We start from the raw sequence: 15,760 nt of genomic DNA, 5'->3' as shown, positions 1-15,760 counted from the left end.
AAATGGTTTGCGGTTGTTTTTGTGCCATGTCCTTCAGGTGACTTTCTTTAGCAACGATAGGAGTGAATGTGTACACACACATACACACACGTGAGAACCATCATGTCATCCTCCCCATTTGTAATTCAAAATAATGCAATTCTAAACCATAAACTAAAAATTTACACACGGGCTAAAATTAAAATTGCTTTTTTTCTAGATTGCAAAATTCTGGACAAATCTGCTAGTGTCCTAAGCACATATTTAAAGAGTGCTTGGCAGAAACTTAAGCCCCATGATTCAGCAAAACAAGAAAGTAGATGACACATTCATTGACATAAAAATTTAAATTTCCAGTTCTCATTCACTTATTCAGCAGATTATTTATTAAGTCCTAGTATGTGCCAGGCCTTCTGATAGGCATAGGAGAACATCAGTGAAGGAAACTGACGTGACTCCCATGTGGGAGTCTTTCAGTAAGTACTTTTAAATGAGAAAAGCTCACTACTAAACAGAGATGTTGCAGGTCCTAAAAGAGACAAACTTGTCAAGAAACAAACCGATGGAAATTGCAAAGTGGAAGTAAAATGGATATTAAAAAATAAATTAGAGATGTTTTCTCTGTCTGAAGGTTTCCTTTTTAATACTAAATTCATGATTAGTTTTGTATAATTCTGTTGAACTTCCTGAAAGAATCTGATGTGAAAATTGTATGCTGTCTTCCCAATTAAAAACAATTTTTAAAAAGAAGCAAAGTAATGGGAGACTTTCACTTGTAGAAAGATGGAGTAGACATAGTTTTTTCTAATTCCCCTTCTAGGTACAACTAAAATCTCTCCACATTACATATCAAAGAAATTTAAAGAGACTCTGAAAAGCTGAGAGAAGATGAAAAACTAGCTAGAGACTGAAGGACTCAAGGAATGACATGGATTTAAAATTTTTACCTTATACATCAAAACCTCAGAGCTGAAGAAGCCTGCAACCCAGAAATGCCAAGTGGTTCAGACAAAAAAACAAAGTTCCAACAAAAGGCTGTTCTCTCTAGTCAAAGGAACAAGAAAGGGGCAGCCTAGAAAGACAGAAAGCAATATCATTTTGCTCTCGTTGAACACCACAAAAAGAATTATGGTCCCATCCCCATGTACACCTGCAAAGGCAAAGTGGCAAGCCCAGACGCTGATCCTTGCCAGGGTATTCCAACACCCTCTCCTTCCAGCACCCAGAGTAGTGTAAAAGAAGTCTGAGCAGGAATCTAGGAGTTTCATCCCTGCCGGGGGTTAGCAAGATTCTTCTCTTACCCTACATGCAGTGTCTATGTTGACTAAATGGGCAGTCTAGACTTCCACCCCAAACTCAACAATAATGAGGTATCCATCTCCCTCTCCACTGAGGTAGTATGAGAGGAGGTTTGGTGGAGATTGAGAACATTTGAAACTGTCCAGCTGTAATGAGGCTACCATGCTATCCCTCAACTTCTAAAGCACTGGTGAAGACCACAATAAGAGCAGCAACAAACTACTCCATTTTTTCTCGCCAGGAAGATATCAGTGGAGGTCAGTTTGGTAGCAGAAACCAACGGAGGTTCATTGAAGAGCAGGAGCTACTTCTATCCATATCTGGCAGTAACAAGGCGGCATGCTCCCTTTTCCCGGCTGGAGTGGTGTAAGAAGAAGCCAGATAAAACAGAAGGTTTAAATAAGAATTAGAACCTCATACATAATACCTAAGATGTCCAGGTTTCAACTGAAAATCATTTGTCACCCAAAACAGAAAGAAGATCTCAAACTGAATTTTTACAAGGCTATTGATACATGCGAACACTGAGATGACAGAGATGTTAGAATTATCTGACAAAGATTTTAAAGCAGCTGTCATGAAAATGCTCCAAGAGGCAATTATAAGCATAGTGGAAACAAACGAAAAAGGTAAAAGTTTTGACAAAGAAATAGAAGATACAAAGAATAATCAGATAAAATTTTAGAACAGAAAAATAAAATAATTGAAATTATCAAAAACTAAGGGATGTACTTGACAGCAGAGTGGAGAAGGCAGAAGAAAGAATCAGTGAACTGGAAGAAAGAATAATGGAAATAACTTAATCTGAACAACAGAAATAAACTATACTTAAAAACAGAGACTTAGGCAACTGTGAAACTATAACAAAAAATAAAACATTTGTATCTGTGTCACTAGAATCCCAGAAAGAGAGGAGAAAAAGGGCAATGCTTAAAATATCCTCAAAGAAATAGTGGCTATAGTGGCTGGAAACTTCCAAAATATAGCAAAAAGGACACAGATTCAAGAAGCTGAGCAAACCACAAACAGAAGAAAACCAAAGAAATTTATACTAAAGCATATCATAGTCAAACTTACAAAAACTTAAAGAAAAAATCTGAAAAGAGCAGGAAAAAACACAGTCTTATCTATAGAGGAAAAATGATTCAGACAGCGGGTTTCCCATCAGAAACCATGGGAGCCAAAAGGAAAGGACATGACCGTTTCACTTGCTGAAAGCAAAGAACTATCAACCTAGAGTTTTATATCCATAGAAAATATCCTTTAGAAATGAAGGGGAAAGGAAAACATTGTTAGATAAAGAAAACTAGAATAATTTTCAACTAGCAGGCCTAACCTGACAGAATGGCTAAGGAAGTTGTCCACACAGAATGGAAAAGACAAAAGAGGGAAACTTGGAAGTTTAGAAAGGAAGAAAGAATTCAGTACATACAAATATGGACAAATAGAACAGACTTTCCTTTTCTGGAGTTTTCTAAATTATGTTTGATTGTGGAAACATAAATAGAGCACTGTCTGATATAGTGCTAAACGCATGTGGAGGAAATATCTAAGACAATTATATTATAAATGGGTAAGAGTGAAGGTACAAAAGTAGGTAAGATTTTTTAACTGCTTGAAATGCTAAAATGAGGATACTAGTAGACTGTGATAAGTTATGTATATGTAACATAATACATAAAGCAGCCACTAAAAAATTACATAACGAAATTTAGTAAAAAAAAATTCTAGATACGTCAAAATTCTAAAAATATTAAAATTTGTTTAAGTAACCCACAAAAAGGCAGGAGAAAAAACTCAGAGAAATAAAAAACAGAAAGAACAAACAAAAAATAACTATTCAAATGGCAGGCTTAAATCATATAAATAAATTATTGAAGTAAATGTGAATTGTTTGAATATACCAATGAAATGGCAGAGATTTGCACAGTGGATTTAAAAACCATGGCCCAATTATATGCTGTCTACAATGAAAATTTAAATATAACAATATAAACAGGTTGAAAGTAAAATGATTAAAGTAAGCATATTAGTCAAACATTAGAAAACAGGAGTGTCTTTAATAATATCAAATAAAATAGACTTCCAAGGACAGAAAATTACCAGAGACACAGGTAGACATCACACAATGATAAAAGAAACAATCCAGCAAGAAGACATAGCATCCCTGAATGTGTATGCACCAAAACAAAGCTGCTCAATATGTAGAGTATGAAACAGAAAAGAGAAACAGACAAGTTCACATTTATTTATTTTTATTTTTTTATTTTTATTTTTATTTTTATTTTTATTTGTGAGATGGAGTCTCACTGTCACCCAGGCTGGAGTGCAGTGGTGCAATCTCGGCTCACTGCAACCTCCGCCTCCCAGGTTCAAGCAATACTCCTGCCTCAGCCTCCTGAGTAGCTGGGATTACAGGTGCATGCCACTACACCTGGCTAATTTTTGTATTTTTAGTAGAGACGGGGTTTCACCATGTTGGTCAGGCTGGTCTCCAACTCCTGACCTCGTGATCCCCCCGCCTTGGCCTCCCAAAGTGCTGGGATTACAGGGGTGAGCCACCGCTCCCGGCCGACAAGTTCACATTTATAGTTGTATACTTTGACACACATCTCCCAATAATGGGCAGAACAATTAAACAGATAATTATCAAGGATATAGAATCCAACAAATCATTCATCAACAGAATCTAGTTGACATTTATTAACCATACCACCCAACCACAGAAGTATACACATTATTTTCAAGTGCCCACAAACAAACATATTCCAAGATAGGTCACATTATATAGCACGTAAAGCACATCTCAACAAATTAAAAATAACTGAAATCATACAGAAAGTGTTTTCAGACCACAATATAATCAAAATAGCAATCAATAACAGAAAGATAACAGGAAAATCTCCAAACACTTGGAAACTAATTAACACACTCCTAAATAATTAATGAGTCAAAGAGGAAGTCTCAAGTGAAAGAAAAATAAATTGGAGTGAATGAAAATGAAAATACAACATATCAAAATTTGTGGGACACAGCTACAGCAGTGCTCAGAGCAAAAGTAATAGCAATAAATGTATAAACTAGAAAAGAGGAAAAGTCTCAAATATATAATCAAAGGTCTAATATCAAAAAACAAGAGTAAGAAGAGCAAAATCAGCCTAAAGCAGAAGAGAAAGAAAATAAGAGCACAAGTACACAAAAATGAAAACAGAACAACAGGGAGAAATCGATGAACAACATGTGTATTTGAAAAGATTAATAAAATCGGCATCCCCTCAGCAAGACTGAGAAATAAGAATATACAAATTATCAATATCAGAAATGAAAGAGGGCATATCACACAGCAAAACATAATAAGGGAACACTGCAAACTACACTAAACACATAAATTGAATATCTTAGATGAAATGAACCAATTATTTAAAAACACATATTACCACAACTCACTCAACATGAATTAGATCACTTGACTGATCCCTATAATGAAATGAGTCCTATAACTATTAAGAAAACTGAAGGCCAGGCATGGTGGCTCATGTCTGTGATCCCAGTGCTTTGGGAGGCTAAGGCAGGAGGATCACTTGAGGCCAGGAGTTTGAGACCAGGCTGGGCAACATAGTGAGATACCATTTCTACGAAAAAATTTAAAAATTAGCTAGTTGTGGTGATGCACACCTGTAATCCTACCTAATTAGGAGGTTGAGGTGGGAGGATGGCTTTGGCCCCAGAGTTTGAGGCTGCAGTGGGCTATGACCATGCCACTACACTCCAGCCTGGGTGACAAAGCAAGACCCTGTCTCTATTTTAAAAAAAGAAAGAAAGAAAGAGATTGAATATGTAATTTAACAACTCTCTCAAAAAGAAATCTCCAGGCCTAGATAATTTAGCTGGATAATTGTAACAAATATTGAAAGGTTTTTTTTTTTTTTTTTTTTGAGATGGAGTTTCGCTCTTGTTGCCCAGGCTGGAGTGCAATGGTGCAATCTTGGCTCACTGCAAACTCTGCCTCCTAGGTTCAAGCAATACTTCTGCCTCAACCTGCCTAGTAGCTGGGATTATAGGCGCCCGCCACCACACCCAGCTAATTTTTGTATTTTTAGTATCGATGGGGTTTCACTATGTGGGCGAGGCTGGTCTCGAACTCCTGACTTCAGGTGATCCACCTGCCTCGGCATCCCAAAGTGCTGGGATTACAGGCATGAGCCACCGCATCTGGCCATTATTGAAAGTTTTATCACCAATTCTACATAAACTTTTTGAGAAAATAGGGAAGAGGGAACGTTTCGCAATTTATTTTATGAAGTTGACATTATTGCGATACTTAAATCAGACAAGACAGTGTAAGAGGAGGAATCTATATGGACACAAAATTTCTTAACAAAATATTAGCAAATAAAATTCATCAATATATAAAAAAGAATTATATTAGGTGAGTACATGGTTGGAATTTGCCATTTGTATTGAAATACATTCTTGGCCGGGCTTGGTGGCTCACGCCTGTAATCCCAGTACTTTGGTTGGCCGAGGTGGGCAGATCACGAGGTCTGGAGATCGAGACCATCCTGGCCAACATGGTGAAACCCCGTCTCTACTAAAAAAAAAAAAAATACAAAAAATTAGCTGGGCGTGGTGGTGGGCACCTGTAGTCCCAGCTACTTGGGAGGCTGAGGCAGGAGAATGGCGTGAACCTAGGAGGCGGAGTTTGCAGTGAGCCGAGATCGCGCCACCACACTCCACCCTGGGCGACAGAGCAAGACTCTGTCTCAAAAAAAAGAAAAAAAAAAAGAAATACATTCTTAAATAAATGTGGTTATGTTATACATCATTTTAATGGGCATTTCTCACTTTATGTTTTTTGCTAATGACTTATTACTTGCTGTTTATTTTACGTTTATTTTAGACTATGGAAATAACATTAATCAACAAGCAAATTCAAGCAATTTTCTTATTTGAGTTCAAAATGGGTAATACATCAACGACAACAATACATTTGGCCCAGGAGCTGCTAATAAGCCTACAGTACAGTCATGGTTCAAGAAGTTTTGCACAGGAGACAAGAGCCTTGAAGATGAGGAGCATATTGGCCGGCCATTGGGAGTTAACAATGACCAACTGAGAAGCTGATCCTCTTACAACTACATGAGAAGTTGCCAAAGAACTCGACGTCGACCATTCTATGGTCTTTTGGCATTTGAAGCAAATTGGAAAGGTGAAAATCTCGATAAGCGGGTGTCTCATGAGCTGAGTGAAAATCAAAGAAATCGTCGTTTTGGAGTGTCATCTTCACTTATTTTACACAACATCAATGAGCCATTTCTTGATCAGATTGTGACGTGTGATGAAAAGTGGATTTTATACAACAACCTGTGATGACCAGCTCAGGGTTGGACTGAGAAGAAGCTCCAAAGCAATTCCCCAAGCCAAACTTGCACCCAAAATAGGTCATGGTCACCGTTTGGTGGTCTGCTGCTGGTCTGATCCACTACAGCTTTCTGATTCCTGGTGAAACCATTATAGCTGAGAAGTATGCTCAGCAAATCGATGGGACGCACTGAAAACTGTAATCCCTGCAGCTGGCATTAGTCAACAGAAAGGGCCAAGTTATTCTCCACAATAATGCCTGACTGCATGTTGCACAACCAACGCTTCAAAAGTTGAACTAATTGGGCTATGAAGTTTTGCCTTATCCACCATATTCACCTGACCTCTCACCAACCGACTACCACTTCTTCAAGAATCTTGACAACTTTTTGCAGGGAAAACGCTTCCACAACCAGCAGGATGCAGAAAGTGCTTTCCAAAAGTTCCTCGAATCTCAAAGCACGGATTTTTATGCTACAGGAGTAAACAAACTTATTTCTTGTTGGCAAAATTGTGTTGATTGTAATGGTTCTTACTTTGATTAATACAGATGTGTTTGAGCCTAGTTTTAATGATTCAAAATTCATGGTCCAAAATGGCAAGCACTTTTGCACCAACCTAGTACACAGTGACCTGGTGAGGTATATTCTAGGGATGCAAAGCCAGTTTAATATTCAAATATCAATCAGTACAATTCACCACATCAACAGGCTAAAAAAGAAAAATCACATGATAATATCAATCAAAGCAAAAATTTAAAAAAAGCGCTTGACAAAATTCGGCACCCATTCATGACTAAAAATTCTCAGACAACTAGGAACACAGGTGAACTTTCTCAACTCGATAAAGATCTTTTACAAAAAAAATCCTATAATTAACATTATACTTAATGGTAAAAAACTAAATGCTTTCTCCCTAAGATCAGCAATAAGCCAAGAAGGTAAAAACACAATATTATCTAGAATTGCTAAAAAAATGAACTGGTTAGGTGTAGATAAAAGAATATGTACAGGACTTGTGTGATGAAAACTGCAAAATGCTGATAAGAAACCTAAGAGATCTGGAGAGAGATATTGTTATGTTCACGGATTGCAAGTCTCGACAAAGATGTTAGTTCTCTCCAAATTGATATACACGTTTAATTCAATTCTGACCAAAACCCCAGCAAGATTTATTATAGATATAGATAAAAGTATTCCAAATGTATTTGGAAATGTAATGGAACTAGAATAACTGAAACAATTTTGGGAAAAAATATATAGCAGCAGGAATTAGTCTATTTGATGTAAAGACTGATTTTTAACTAGTATAATATACTAACATTAGACCTAATAATATATGTAAAATAAATTAGTAATAATAAAAATAGTAGTAGTTTACTGTGTGACTCTAATCAAGACTGTGTGGCAGTATTGGCAGAGAGACAGACACACCAATCAATGGAATAGAACAGGGAATCTAGAACGAGGCTCATATATACATGCCCAAGAAACAACTGATTTTTGACAAAGATACAAAACCATTTTTTTTTTTTGATACGGAGTCTTGCTCTGTCACCCAGGCTGGAGTGCAATGGCACGATCTTGGTTCACTGCAACCTCCACTTCCCAAGTTCAAGCTATTCTCCTGCCTCAGCCTCCTGAGTAGCTGAGATTACAGGTGTGTGCCACCATGCCTGGCTAACTTTTTGTATTTTTAGTAGAGACGGGGTTTTGCCATGTTGGCCTGGCTGGTCTCGAACTCCTGGCCTCAAATGATCCACCCGCCTCGGCCTCCCAAAGTACTGGGATTACAGCCATGACCGACCCAAAATCAATTCAATAGAAAAAAGATAGTCATTTCAGCAAATGGTGTCACAGCAATTGGACAGCCACAGGAGAGACAGAGAGAGAGAGAGGAAGAGAGAGAGACAAATAAAGAGAGGAGGGGAGTGAAGGGGAAGAGAGGGAGAATTTTGATCTACATAACACATCTTACATACAAATTAACTCAAAATGGATCACAGGCCTAAATGTAAAACATTGAACTATAAAACTTTTAGAAAATAACAAAACAAGATCTTTAGGACCTGGAACTAGGCAAAGAGTTACTGGAATTTATAACAAAATCACTATACATAAAGAAAAATTGGTAAGTTGATTCATCAAAATTAAACACTTTTGCTCCATAAAATACTCTGAAGGAAACCAGAGATGTCACCCCAAAATGTGCCTCTGTGACACAAATATTGTTGAGCTAAAGGCAATCACGAAACAGCCAACAAAGGAAGAGCTCTGTCTATCCTCCCCCTTTTCCATGTAAGGAGAAGGTATAAATTCTTTCTGGAAACAACTCTTATCAGCTGAGAGATGGCACCAGAGGAATCTACAAACAAACCTTACTCCATTAGTTTTTTTCTATATATTTAACTTCCCACAGCTTCCTGCCTCTGGAAGCCTAAAACTGCTTTTCTTTGTCATGTCACTTCTCTAAAATATATTGTTGTTTGTCAAAGATTCTATATAAACCAGATTTCTAAGCCACTCCCTTGTGTTACCTTTCATTGAAGTTTCTCCCGAGTGATAGGCACTGTGCATATTAATAAACTTGATTGTTTTTCTCTTGTTAATCTGTCTTTTGCTACTGAAGTCTGTTTGAACTATGAATTTATGAGCGTCGAGGAGAAATTACACTTCCTACCCAACAATTCCATTAAGAGAATGAAAAGACAAGCCACAGATTGGAAGAATATCTTTTCAAACCATCTATCTGAAAAAGGACCAGTATCTAGAAAACATAAAGACTTCTCACAACTCAACAGTCAAAAAATCAAACAGTCTAAATGGCAAATGGGCAAAACATATAAGACACATTCTACCCAAGAGGCTATATGGATGACAAACAAGCACATTAGGGAAATGCAAATTAAAACCACAATGAGATATCACCACATACCTGTTAGAAGGTCTAACATAAACAAACAAAACAGTAGTGGCAACACCAAATGTAGGTGAGTATATTGGATCATTCATATATTACTAACAAAAGCGTAAAATGATACAGCCACTCTGGGGATTGTTTGCCAAATTATTTTAAAAATGAAACAAACACTTAACATATGGTCCAGCAATTTGACTCATGGGAATTTATTCCCCCAAAATAAAAATTTCTATTTACATGAAAAATCTATACATGAAGCTTTATTCACAATAGCCCCCAACTGGAAACCACCTTGATGTACTTCAGCTGATGAGTGGTTAAAATGTAGTATATTCATACCCTGGAATACTACTCAATAAGAAGCAAACTATTGATAAACTCAGCAATGTGGTTGATTTCAAGAGAATTATGCTGAGTGAAAAAGGCCAATCCCCAAAGATCACATTCTGTGATTACATTTTCATACTCCTGAAATGTTAAAATTATAGAAATGGAAAACAGGTAAGTTGCTAAGGAGTGAAGGCAGAGATGGGATTGAGAGAGAAGCAGGTGTATCTATAGAAGGGCAACACAAGGGATTCTAATAGTAAAGGAAACATTCTGTATCTTGACTATATCAATGTTAACATCTGGGCTATAATATTGTTTTCAGTTGTACTGTTTTGCACAACTGTTTCGTTGTTTTCCAATTGTACTACAGTTTTCAAGATTTTAGCACTGGAGAAACTGGATAAAGATTAACCTAACTCTGTTTTATTTCTTACAACTGCATAAGTCTACAGTTATCCCAAAATGAACAGTTTATTTTTTGTAAAACGACAGATACACGAAGGTAACTGCTCTTACTGGTTATTTGCTCCCACCTTGTGTTACTGTAAAGAAAAACTCTAATGAAAAAATCTGAAGGTACTCCTTGGTTTATTTGAACTTGAAATTCCAGAGCTGATACTCAATGATGTAATCAGCTGGGAAAATTAACTTAGGGGAATGTTCTAAATCTGGAGACAGCAAACTTCTCTATGTAGGGCTAGATAATACATGTTTTACATGCTGCATGTCATATGATCTCTGTCGCAACTGCTTAATTCTGCTGTTACAGCATAAAAACAGTCATAGAAAATACATAAATGAAAGTGTGATGGTGTTCCAATAAAACTTTATTTATGGACAACAACATTTTATCAATTTTCACATCATAAAATATGACTTTCTAAACATTTTTCTAACACGTATCATTGTAAAAACCATTCTTAATGTGTAGATTGTACAAAAACAGACCTTGAATTTGGCCCATGGGTTGTAGTTTGCAGAAAGCTGAGATAAATTGACATTTTTTTGACTCTTCTATGGTCTCATGATTCAGTTTTGCTTACTTTTTCTTTTCTTCTTGAATATCTACATTTTCATAGCTGCTAACTGCTCCCATTTAGGAATTCCCCCTCAATGTTCTTCCATCTGTGTTTTTCTTTATCATGTTGTTAAAAGATAAAACAGAAGTTTTACTGTGAAAATGTAGAGCTTGGAAAAAAGTAGAAAATTGGATAAAGTTAGGTCTTTGAAATCACATTTGCTTCAATTTCTTCATAATTTTAGTAAAAAAATAATGTTTCCTTTTGACAAGACCGCTTTGATGATTCATGCCTTGAGAATCAATAGAGGAGAAAATTGCATGAGGCAAACTAGTTGAAAAATTCAGATTTATTTAGACCAAGAAGTTGGGAAAAAATAGATTAATAAAAAAGGCTATAAGAAGCAGGGCATAGTGGCTCACACCTGTAATCCCAGTACTTTGGGAGGCTGAGGCAGATAGATCACTTGAGGTTGGGAGTTCGAGACCAGCCTGGCCAACATGGTGAAACCTCGTCTCTACTAAAAATACAAAAATTAGCTGAGCATGGTGATGGGCACCTGCAATTCCAGGTACTCAGGAGGCTGAGGCGGGAGAATCGCTTGAGCCCAGGAGGCGGAGGTTGAAGTGACCTGAGACGGTGCCACTGCACTCCAGCCTAGGCAACAGAAAAAAAAAAAAAATGCCTATAAGAAACAATGTGGTATGGTGTGTTGTGGTTGTAGGTGACACTTGATAGGGATGGATGGAGGGGCAGAGATGGCATGAAAAGCAGGAGGATAAAGTAGTTGATGACAATAATAAGGATATTGAAATTAATTTGTCAGAAAGAAAGAAAACCATGTCAATCACAAAGAGAAATTTAAAAGCAAGGCCTAAATGCAGGTAATGATAGTAGGTAATAATGTATATTTTGAGGTAATAATGTATATATGCTGAGGATAATGGCTTCATCCATGCCCCTGCAAAGGACATGATCTCATTCCTTTTGATGGCTGCATAGTGGAATGATGAATTTTAAATAAACATAAGTTCTTAAAACACCAACCAAAAAGTGAAATGAGGTTTTATCATTACTGACATGAGTCAATATGTATTAACACACTTAAAAGTTATAGTTAAAACATTTTAGTTAATAAACACAAATAGGGCCAGGCGTGGTGGCTCACACCTGTAATCCCAGCACCTTGGGAGGCCGAGACAGGCGGATCACGGGGTCAGGAGATCGAGACCATCCTGGCTAACACGGCGAAACCCCGTCTCTACTAAAAATACAAAAAATTAGCTGGGCGCGGTGGCGGGCACCTGTAGTCCCAGCTACCTGGGAGGCTGAGGCAGGAGAATGGCGTGAACCCAGGAGGCGGAGCTTGCAGTGAGCGGAGATCATGCCTGGGCGACAGAGCAAGACTCCATCTCAAAAAAAAAAAAAAAAAAAAAAACACACACACACACACACACACACACACACACAAATAGAAAAATAATAATAGTTTTAAGCACCTCTAAAGTACAGATATTGTGCCAAGCAATTTATGTGAATTGATTCAATTGATAACTCTAAAAATAGTTTCCCTAATCAACTTACACAAGTATAAAGTTCATAAAGTACGGTTATCTTTGCTAGTATAATGCTACCCATCATGCATTGGGGAAAAGAGTTCTGTGTTTAAGTGTGTGGTAAAACTGGTGTTTTAAGTGGTTTAGGGTTTTAACCCTTACTTTTGTAATAACTATAAAATTGTACATTTAATTTTTAATTTTCCAAAACAGAGAAACTGAATAATATGTAATTTTTAATATAAGGGCTTTTTCTAAGTAATTTTGTATAATGCCTCTTCTGCTGCTTTTGGATATTTTGTCTTCTCAGATCTAGAGATTTGGCCTTCAGGTCTTCATTCAATCTTTGTCTGGCAGATTCAGTGGGGTTTTGACTGGTCTAAGAATTTGGGGTTCCACAGTCATCCCTCTGGGACCATATAAACCAGATTACAATGGCCTGAAATAAATTGATTTGAAATTAAAAAAAAATTAGCCAATAAATTTTAAATATATGTCATAAATCCTTTCTTTCTATGAAATTTTAAAGAGGTTCTAGTGCTGTATTGAGTTAAAAATGATAAATCATGCCAAGTTTAAAATGAATAAATTTGGGTAGTCAAAGATGTTGCAGACCAGTAAAACTATTAGTTGTTTTATTAATTGGACTTCGTTTAAGAAGACATTTACGGTAACCATTCACAATATTTCATTTTCTGGTTTACATGCCAAGTGAGGTTTGCATGTTAAGTATAGCAGTCTAGGAAGTCTGGCATCTTTCTTGACCACTTAGGAGTTATATTTTATGTATTAACTAATTTCAGATTTAAAGGAAAGGATGGGCTATAAGAACAACCATTTAGCAAATGAAAGGTTTTATTCAGACTTAAATAACAAAATCATAAATATTCAAGACATTTATTTCTATTTAATGGGAGGCATCATCAGGGCTTTCTTGATTCAATATCAAATGTACATATGACATCATCAATTGCATCACCTCAAGTAAGTGGAAAAGCCTTTGGAAAGAAGTGAAGCTTGAGCCAGAGCTGCCCAGTGAAGAGCCAATCCCATATTTGAACCATTAATTGGGAGTACTGCTGGGTAGGGCATGACCCCCAGAACTGAAAATACCTGTTCATTATTCCCTTATTGCAACTGGATTATTTGATAAGTATGTTTCTCCACAGTCAAATGAATATGCTCAAGCAATATCTAGGTGTAAATGTGGGTGTTTTGAAGAATGAAAAATGAATAATAATTAATTAATGCCATCCTAGAAAGGTAGAGTGAATCCAGTCTACAACCCAGTATGGTGTCTGAGTGCACAAAAGGAGCTGCACCTCGGTTTTCTGTTTACCACAGCCCACCAGGCACTCTTCCTCTGTCTTTTCTCAGTTATAGAGAGTATATTCTGCGTTTGAAAAGTCACTCTATGACCTCACTTTACCCTCAAGTATGTGCTTTCAATTTTATAACAATTTTGACTTCAGATGAAATAATTTTGACTTCAGACTTTAATCTCCCCACTAACTTGAGGTTATGCTGGAGTAGTGATATCCCCCAGGCCTGAATGTCTTCTGCATGTGTAATGACAGATTCTCCTTAAAAAGCATGTCACTGAACCAAGAGCAGGCAGAATTAGCAAAACACATGGATTATTCATACACTGCCTTCTGTAGTGAATTGTGTTAAATTTGTTCCAGATCCACAATGGAATATTCCAGATTATCCCCATATTAATGGCCACTGGACTGAATACGTCAGTTTTTAAGCAACCCTTATCTCCAGGAGAACCAAATGGAAATCTCGTAAGATTTATACTTGCAATCATCTCATGGACTATAGAAGGAGTTTACTGTCCATGTTCTGCATACAAACTTTTCTAGATTACCATACTAATATGGGTGAAAACATTGATTTTTGTTTATCTATAACATTCATTTTTAGAGTAATGCAAGGATAATTTCATTCATATTATGTTTGTGAATGAATAACTTCTTTATTTTACAAAATACCTGTGTAACTAAAAAGAAAGAATGTATGTGATTTGTACATAAACTGATTCAGTAAAATTGCAGGATACAAAATCAATACACAAAAACCAGTAGCATTTCTATACGCGAACAGTAAACAACCTGAAAATGAAATTTTAAAAATTCCATTTACAAAAGCCACATATAAAATTCAGTATGTAGAAACTAACCAAAGAAATACCTAGAAATTAACTTAACCAAAGACTATTTAAAATAATTTTTAAAATAAAAAATATGTTTTTAAATATATTATATATTATTTTATCTAAATATATGTATCTAAATATATATTTATTATATATATTTAGTAACTATTGCACATTTGGAGTTACAAAACAGAAAACATTATCATAATTTTAGCTTTCTAGGTAAATTTAGTTTTCTAGGTGTCATGATTACAGGCTTTGATTTCGCACTTTGATTGAACACAGTGTCCCATCTCCTTAATGGAACAAGATAGTCTTTCACAAAAAAGAATACGATCCTTTAAATTGCTGTAATATTCAATGTCTATGTAGCCTACTGCCCAGAGTAGAAGGTCCATACAGTTTTTAAAAAATAGAATTTATTTACCCCTAATCTACATCGTCTTTATATTTTATATTCTTTATTATATTGTTATATTTATTTTTTATTTATATTTTGAGTTTCATTATCTTCATTTATACTTCTTTCTTTGTCTCTGTTAGGATGTCAACTTTCTACTATCTGTCAGGGTTTGTGCCAGCTCCTCCTTTATTCAACTTAATCTTCAGTGGCCCAGAAAAAACATACAGATAATCCAATCATAGAATAGTGTGAAGATGGCTTTCACCCCTTTAATATTTAATAAAAAATGAGTACTGCATATGTGTAAAGTGCTACACGAGAAATAGTTCCATGCCTTCAAAAAGCTTAAAATCTTGTAGAAATGATAAAACATGTGAAAAAGTTCTTTAACATAAGGCCAAATGTTTTTCCTCTGATGGCTTATGACAGTTAAGTCATGTGTACTTTTAAAAGTGTAAAGGGCTGGTCATAACTGAGAGCAGTTGTAAAAAGGAGGTTGGGTGAGAAAGGGTGAAAACAAAATCTGAAGAGTTTCATGTACACCTAGACACTGGTGGGTAAAAATTTCACAATCCTGTGAAATATTTTAAAATTTATTCTGTTCCTAAAGTATTACAAAAATCACATACTAGATGGAGTATGAATTTCAAGGCTGTGTCTGACATTCCAATGATGTAATATCTAGAAGGCTACAAAAAAAGTAAGCAGTCACTCTAGTGTTTGCTCTATGGTG

This window comes from Pan troglodytes, chromosome 22, assembly GCF_028858775.2.
Source record: "Pan troglodytes isolate AG18354 chromosome 22, NHGRI_mPanTro3-v2.0_pri, whole genome shotgun sequence".
Lineage (NCBI taxonomy): Eukaryota > Metazoa > Chordata > Mammalia > Primates > Hominidae > Pan > Pan troglodytes.
The sequence above is the reverse complement of the archived record's forward strand: the minus strand, read 5'-3'. Positions refer to the sequence as shown.